Source organism: Elephantulus edwardii, unplaced genomic scaffold (assembly GCF_000299155.1).
Source record: "Elephantulus edwardii isolate Elephantulus edwardi_28Jun2011 unplaced genomic scaffold, EleEdw1.0 scaffold00287, whole genome shotgun sequence".
NCBI lineage: Eukaryota > Metazoa > Chordata > Mammalia > Macroscelidea > Macroscelididae > Elephantulus > Elephantulus edwardii.
Window position 1 is genome coordinate 937395 of NW_006400037.1, and position 8710 is coordinate 946104.

The 8710-nt window shown below is 38.5% G+C and overlaps 1 pseudogene; it reads right to left on the bottom strand.

Moving 5' to 3' along the window:
- Positions 1–3780: 3780 nt before the first annotated feature.
- On the bottom strand, positions 3781–7490 carry LOC102856970 (annotated as a pseudogene).
- Positions 7491–8710: the final 1220 nt, after the last annotated feature.

An 8710-nucleotide genomic window follows, 5' to 3' on the forward strand; every position in this document is an offset into this window, starting at 1 on the left:
AACTGAGGCTCAAAAGGAGACTTGTACACCAGTGCTCATAGCAGCATTATTCACCACTGCAAGAATATGGAAATAACCCAGATGTCCAGGCACAAATTAACAGATTGAGCAGTTGTGGTACATTCATATAATGGAATACTATACAGCAATGCAGGAGCAGTGATTTTGTAAATTACTATCTAACTTGGGAGGGTCTAGACAGCATTCTGCTGAGTGAATTAACTCAGTCCCACAAAGACAAATATTGTATAAAGCCATTATTATAGAATGAGTATGAGGGTCTGGGGGGTGAAAAGAAGAGGTGTGAGGATGGCCAGGGGGCTTGTTAATCATAGGGTTGCACAATTTGATGAGTGGGAGAGGTGAAGGAAATGGAAAGGATCTTTGGTGAAAAACGAAGTATTCAAACTTTCTATGTAAATCAGTAGAATTTTTTAAAAAAACAAACAAACAAGGAATTGATGCCTTTGAGTTGTGGTGTTGGAAAAGAGTATTGGGCTGCCAAGAGAACAAACAGTTCTGTTCTGGAGAGAGTGAAACTAGGCTGCTCTTTGGAGGCAAAGGGTTTTGAAGCTCCATCTGACATACCTTGAGTGTGTTGCCAGAAGAGCTCAGTTTATGAAAAGGGGCATCATGCTTGGAAGGGGGGAGGGACAGCACAGGAGAGGAAGTCCCCAGATGAAATTAACTGACACAGTAACTGGGATAATGGCAGTAAGTGTGTCAGAAACAGTGAGATTGTCTCAGGATAGGACAGGGTTCATAGCTATTGTACAAAACTCATGTTGTACTATGAGTTCCAAGCAACTTGATAGCACATAACAACAACATACACATACACTCATGATTATTGTTTTTTGTTATTTGTGGGTTTTTTTGTGTGTGTGTGTGTTTTATATACACAAAACAATATGTGTCTGTTTATGTTATTGTTGTTGTTATATGCCATCAAGTTTTATTTATATATCACAGTTTTGTTTCTAAGATAAAACAAGAGGTCCTGACTGCAGCCTTCTCCAAATGGTTGGCCTCACCCTCTGATCCTGTTTCCTTCTTTTTAACTGGGGAAAACCAAGTTAACAGGGCACTAAAAAGTATTGTTCAAGATAAGGATTTCTATTACTTCTCAGGATTCTTGATTAGCTCCTCTTTATCTCTCTGACTTCCTTATTTCCCTAGTGTAAACCTTCTTCCCAAGAGAGTCAATTTACTTCATTACTTCCTCAGACTAGAACTTCAGACCTCTGATCTTCAGGGGCAACATGTGCCCTAGGGACATGTCTAAACTGCCCAGAATCTCTTGTCACTGTGTGTTCAAATTGATACCTTGCCCTCTACTCCTTACCTATGATATACTTTCTACATTCAATTGTTCCCTCCCTTAACATTGCCTTCTCCTCACACTCCCCTCACTACTGTGTGTCTCTCTCTTCTGCATCACACAGAACCTAGCATAAGTCTCATTCCTTCTTCCCAGCCACTTAGTCACCTGCCTCTACTTCCAAATGATCCTTCAGAAGAAAAGCTAAATGATTGTTCCTCTGCTTCTTAAAATCTCACAACAGCTACCCATTACCTGAAGATAAAATCCAAAATTCAACTGACCTATAATTCCTTCATCTCTCGGGCCCTATCCACCCCAATCTTAGCATGATCCTTGCTACTCCCTTTTCTTTCTTGGAGCTGTAGGTATGATCACTGCTTCAGGACACTCCCTGAGTACTTTCCCTGCATGCAAGGTGCTCCTCCAGCTCACATTATACTAATTACTTGTTAGTCTCCACAACCAAATTCTTAGCTTCTATATACAGAAGACATTGTGCTATCCAGGCCAACAACAAGAGTGCTATTCATCAACTATTCAATAAGCATTAAATAAGGGAAGAATCAATTATGTGTGTCTGAGCACTAAAAAAGAAGGAAAATATTTTTTTAGAAAAGGATTTTGTAAACTGGGAGGAGGGAACAGAGGGAGAGGATGTATGAATGTGCAAGAATGAATGAATGAATGAATGAATGAAAAATATAACTTTACCATGAACTTTCATAGAAATCACAATTAAAATTAAAAACTTTATTTAAAAAACAGATTTTGAATAACAGAAAGGATTTTTCTGTTATTTAATAAGATATTTCTTTTATGGATATCTTGGGGATTCTATTTCCAGTAAAATGCCAATACAAATAATAACACACTTTGATATCCTTGTGCAAAGCAACCAGTAATTTCATCATACATGCTGGAAACATTTAAGATCCCTCTGCTCATGATAGACTTAGGGTCAAATTTTCCCCCAAATGACAATATAATAGGTATTTACAGAGCACAAAATTAAGGCTTTTGGAATGACAGTCTTTTTTCAGTCTGATTTTATCTTTATGTTGTTATTGTTGTTAGGTGCCATTGAGTCAAGTACGACTCATAGCAGCTCTATGAACAAAAGTTCTGAAATCTGTCCTATCCTGTGCCATCCTCACACTTCCTGGCACACGAGAGCCCATTGCAGCAGTCACCGTGCCAATCCACTTGGTTGAGGGTCTTCTCCTTCACTGAACCTCCACCTTTCCCAACATCATGTTCTTCTCCAAGGAATAGCACTTCCTAGTTATATGTCCAAAGTATGTGAAGAAGCCTCAACACTCTTGCCTCCAAAAAGCATCCCAGCTGCACCCTCTCCAAGACAAATCTATTTGTTTTCTTAGCTGTTCATTGAATATTCAGTGCTCTTCTCCAACATCACAGCTCAAAGGCAACAATTCTTTTTGTGTCCTATTTATTCACTGTCCAGGTCTTAGCTAGTAATCGGAAAGACCATGGTCTGAATAAGACACACCCTAGTCTTCAAACTGACATCACTGCCCCTTAATAATTTGGAAAGGTCCCTAACTGCAGATTTTCCCATTGTAATGCATCTCCATATTTCTTGACTGCTAGTACCAAAGGTTTTAATTGTGGATCCAAGCAAGATGAAGCTGATGACAGTTTCAATCTCCTCTCCATCCATCATGACACTGCTTATTAAACCAGTAGTAAGAATCTTTGTTTTCTTGATGTTGAGACACAATCCATACTGAAGGCTACATTCCTTGATCTTCTGCAACAAGTGTTTCACATCCTCACTTCCAGCAAGTAAGGTTGTGTCATCTGCATAACACAGGTTATTGAAGCATTTTTTTATACTGTATTACTTACAAAGTTTGTATACTTTTTTTATACCAGATCTTTTTCATTTCCTTTACTCATCAAATTGAGAAACTCTATGATTAACCACACCACTACCTACCCATCTTCACTCCTCTGCTCCTACATTTCCCCCCTTGTATCCTCATACACGTTCTGCAATAATGGTCTTATACAGCATTTGTCCTTATGCCACTGAGTTAGTTCACTTAGCATAATGCTCTCCAGTCCCTTCCAAGTTAGTCCTTTTGTGACTGAGATATTTCACTCAGCATAATGTCCTCCAAGGTCACCCATTTTGAATAATATTGCATGAGTTCCTTGTTTTTCAATGCAGCATAATATTCCATTGTGCAAATATACCACAGCTTCTCTACCCATTCGTTTGTTGATGGGCATTTGGGTAGTTTCCAGCTCCTTGTTATTGTAAACAAAGCCGCAATAAACATGGGTATGCATATATCTACTTGGGTACCATTTATCATATTCTCCTTAGAGAAAAATCTGTACAGAATTTCACTGTATCTACCACACTTATTTTAAAATTTCCTCTTCCACTTAGAAAATGACTTCACCACAGATTTAATTGTGTGCTGGTATTAAAATATTGATACCCCAAGAACTGATTCATCTATAATGGAAGCTGGATCAAAGAAATCAGGCTTCAGTTCTGTTCTTTCTCGTCGGTTCTTTGATGGTGGCAAGTCTATATCCATGGTATCAAAGTCCATTCCCTCATTAAGATCCTCAATCCTCCCTTCTGAGGACATCATAACATCTTCAACAATTGGCTCTTCATCATCTTCCATTAGGCTTGTACCACGCCGATTATAATCAAGAGGTGTTTGATGATGCTCAGTGTGCATCGGATAAACACTCATGAAGCTATCCTCAGGTCATAATCTTTGGGCTCTCTCATAATGGTTGAGGTGAGTCATGGTGTCTGCATCATAACTGGGGTGTGCAGTGTTTGTTCTCTGCTTAACCACATACTATAACTACTACTACTTTCTTCAGTCAATGCAAGCTGCATGCCCTCAACTACTTTCCGTTTTCCTGTAGATGGTTTTGATTTTTTACTCCATACAGTTGATCCTCGACTGCTGATTCCACTTATAACTGACATGGTATCATCATCACCACCAGCTAGTAAAGAATTCCGGTAAGACATCAGTGGAAGCCACACATCTTCTCTTCGGAGTGACATCTGAAAGGTCATGAATGTTTCCAAGTAAACATACACAGTTCTTTTATCTTGTCGGAGAAGTTTAGAAGAAAATTCACTCAGAACATCAAGAAATGCCAAATTTAAAGGTAGATGGCTTTCCCCTTGTGGATTAGGTTCTTTAAAAGCAAATTCAATGCCATCTTTGTGTAGCATGGCAATGGCTTCTCTGGTTTTCAACTGATCAAGTCCAAAAGTTAAAGCAAAATGTTGAGCAAGTTCTTTTATGCCACCAAATGTTGGAGATGATCTATCGAAATTATAGCCATTTTCTTGTATCATTTCATTAAAAAGCTGTTACAAACTGAGAATAAGTGTTTTTGCACACTAAATTTTGTCTATCTGCCTTGTTTTACTCACGGTTTCCTTGATGATATCTCCATAGTCATTGTAATACTTCATATACTGCTTGAAGATATTTGCAGCTGTATTCATCTCCACCACAATATATACAATTACCTTACAAAATGCTGCGAGTAAATTTCTCCTCTTGTGCAGAGCTTCAATTTTACTGGCTTCGTCCTCTTGCTGACCATCTGCACTGTTACTTATCATCATCCTGCGCGATGAAAACATGATCCAAAATAAAGCTGAGCAATTCTGACTGCAACGAAGAATGAGGAGTGTAAACTAATGGCTCTAACATGTCACGACCTCCTGACATTATTTGATGGCTGAAGATCATCAAAATATCACACAGGATGGTAAAAGCCTACTCCTTAACAGTAGTATTCACATTGGTCAGTTAATGCTGACATATTTGACAAAATACTCTCATTTGTTTCTTTAAACGCAGCAGGTCCTCCTTTGTGGAACTGCTTTCTGTTATCTTTGCCAACTGCCAACGGATTACATAGTGAGTACACTGCAGTGCATGAATAACAATCTGTTGAGGCATGTCTCCATTTTCAATTCTGGTTTTCAATAGTTTGTAATTACAAGCAAACAAATCCCATTTGGAAAGATCATGGGCATTATGGAAAGCAGTGATCCTCTTCAATGTTAATAACACCTGATATGCATCATCTTCATCAGGTTCTTCACCCTCTTGAAGAAAATCTTCAAGAAGTCGGTTGAACTTATCTGCCAATTCATCTATCAGTTGACTGCTTGATATATCTACTCTGTTGAAGATTGTGAACTCCTCATTACAGAGCACATGGTAAGTTTTAGAACACGCTTCCAAAACATCAGTGTTCTCTACTATGTTCTGGATTTGTCGCAATAAGGCATCCAAATGCTTTTCTAATCGTCCAGTGGTATATATTTCCAAATCAAAGTATTGAGGCAACTGTAATAAGTTAGTCACCTTTTCTGCATCTACAAAGTATTTTGCTAATAACTGAGGAAGGGCCACAGCAAAAAGTTCAGTAATCTTTGTCCTGTCATCTAGCTGGGTCTTCTTCTCCTTAGCTGTCAGCACCCTTTTTCCTGTCTCTCTTCCAACAGGAGGATGACATTCAGCTGCTTGTCTAATGGTACAAAGTGTTATTTCAATGAGAGCACTCTCTTGTCGATCTGTTAATGCTTCCTCTCCACTAAGTGGCTCCTCCAGCAGCAAGCTATTCATACATTCCCAGTCTTTCAGCAGTTCTGTAGCACAATCCCACACACTATCCACAAGGTATGCTGCATGCTCGTTTAACTCACTTTCAAGAAAGAAAAAACCCAATGTTTTAACAAAGTTGGCATTTGGGCCTTGTCTTCCTCTTCTTTTCATCACTCCATCGTCTTCTGGATCTCTACGGCTAAAAAGCTTTTTGTAGAGAAATTCCCCAGCTGCTACTGCGACTGGCCGGTGAGCTGAATAAACCAGGTGATAGACATTTTCACAATCTTCAGTGGTAAGAACTTCTTCACTACTCTGTAAAACAAGAGTAAGTAGTTTTATTGTTTGTACTGCAACATCATATTCTTTGTCAAGAGTCATAGACACAATTCTATCCTTAAAGCGACTGGTAAAAAGCTCCAGTTTAGAATTAAGTTCTTTGTTATAATAAAGCCCTTGGAGAGCAGTAAGACATTTGAGTCTAACTTCACTTTTCTTATCATGTATAGTCCAACCAACATATTTTAAATAACTGTCATTAAGAAAGTCATCACTATACATTTTCCTCCAAATACCAATCTCTTCAATGCAAATAACTTGGATTTCTGCTATTGCATCACGATATCTATATACAAACACTCCTTTAAATATTGCATTCATCATATTTTCTATTTCATCTTGATTTTCCTGAAGCTCTTTCCGCTTTTGTAGCAGGAGTTCTAGCCTCTCATTGGCTCGTTTTCCAATCATTTTATTCCATTCTGCTTCATACTGTCTTTGTGTATTATCCATGTTTATGCTAAGATTTAGTGCCACGTTCACCAAAGTTGTCATCAACATCATAGCTGCCAGAGTGCTTGTATGCCGAAATGCTCTGACTTGCGAGTCCAAAATACTCTGACTTGCGAGTCAGACAATCCAGTAAGAAGTGAAATTACTGTATCCATCATGTATTCATCATATATGATACTATATTGACACTGCCGTACTAATACACCAATAAATTCACAAAAACTGGATTTGAACTTCTTCCACTGAGGACCAGCCATGGTAAGTGGATAATCTCCACTGTCCTTATCAAATTCTTCAGTCATTTTTCGAATTATTTCAGAGTTCTGCATATGTCTAAACATTTCTGCTGTGACAACCCCTTTACAGCCTGAACACTGAATAAAAAAGTTGATGAGGTCAAGAAGTGCTATATCTCGGCCATGCTTGTATGATTCTATCCAATCATCTACCACGGACTGCATAGCACTCCTGCCCATTTTAACAACTTCGAATAACATCATGTTTTCCACTGCATTCTGTTGGTGATGACCATTCATTCGGTTTGGACCAGAAGGAGGTTTTGCTCCTCCATTTCCACTTTTGCCCTTATCTCCGGGGCCCTTTTTGCCTTTTTTACAAGTTTTTCCTTTGTCTTGCTTTTGGTTTTTTCCTTCAATATCTTCAAAATCTGTGTCAGAAGAAAAATGTGTCTCTGACTCTTGAAGTAGATTAAAATCCGTTGGTATTTCTGGAGCCGCTATCATTTCTTTATCATCTTCTGGAACGCTCCAATGTCCGAAATATATTCATATATTTACGTGGATAAAATGATGTTTTCCTTCTTTCTTCTAAAACAGACAACTCCTCCCCCCTCAGCGTACACAGAGGCAGCAATGAGAGTGTTCGCCTCCCCCACTCCTCCTTCCTTCTTTCTCAGGCCGGGGGCTCCTTCAGCCCTGGGCTGGTACAAGATTTTTCCCCCCCTTGCTCTTCTTTACACCCTTGAATTCTACTCAGGGGCGGAAGTTCCTGCGGTTCTAGAGCGGTGGGGGGTTTTGAAAGTGGCGGTCGGATCCGGCGGGGTTTTTTTTTGTTTGTTTGTTTTTCTCTCTCTCTCTCTTTTTTTTGGTGGCGCTTCAGGATTGTTTGGGGTGTTCGCTCTTCGGCGACTTGGGGGCGAATCTGGTTAGTATTTCTTAGTGCCTTAGCACTGTAATGCTACTTCCTAACAAACTTGACATTCTTTAAGATTAGCTCATAAACTACAATAACTCAGTTTATTATGTACAACCAACCAACCAAGACCAAGGTGGTCTTTATAAGTTGCAGCATTAGCTAAATTTCCTTTGTTCAAGCTGATCTCAAGATTAATTTAGATTTTGTAGAAACAATGCAGAGACTGACTTGGACTCTCACGATAGATACACAATAGGTGCATGGTACAAATTTGAACTGTCACTAGCTGATTTTGTAAAGGAATTTTTAAATATTTTTTTATATTACTCTGATTTATTTACAAAGTTTGAATACGTTGTTTTCCACAAAATGCCCTCCTCATTTCCTTCAGGAAAAACTGAAATGGAAAACCACTTGAAAGGAGCTACAAAGGGAGTGCAAAAACAAACTTTCTTTTCATTAATAATCAGGCATCGAATGGACCATAATTTCATTCTATAAGTCCTTGTTGCTTTGCTGAAGAAATAGACATGTAAAACAAGTGATTCATCAATCTTATTTTTAATCTGCTCTGATAGCTAAATCAATCCTAAGAAATATGTATTCAGACCAAAGAAATAACCATTGCCTCACAAAAGCTCTCAATAGAACTTAAAACATCTCCAATTGGATGGAAAAAAATAAAAGGAAAATCACATTGAGAGAGAGAGTGGATAGAGAAATTATGTTTGGAGATACTATTTTTTGAGTGATAAATTTTTTTAAGTCCCATGCTATTACAAATTCTGATAACCTGAATTCCTTCAGA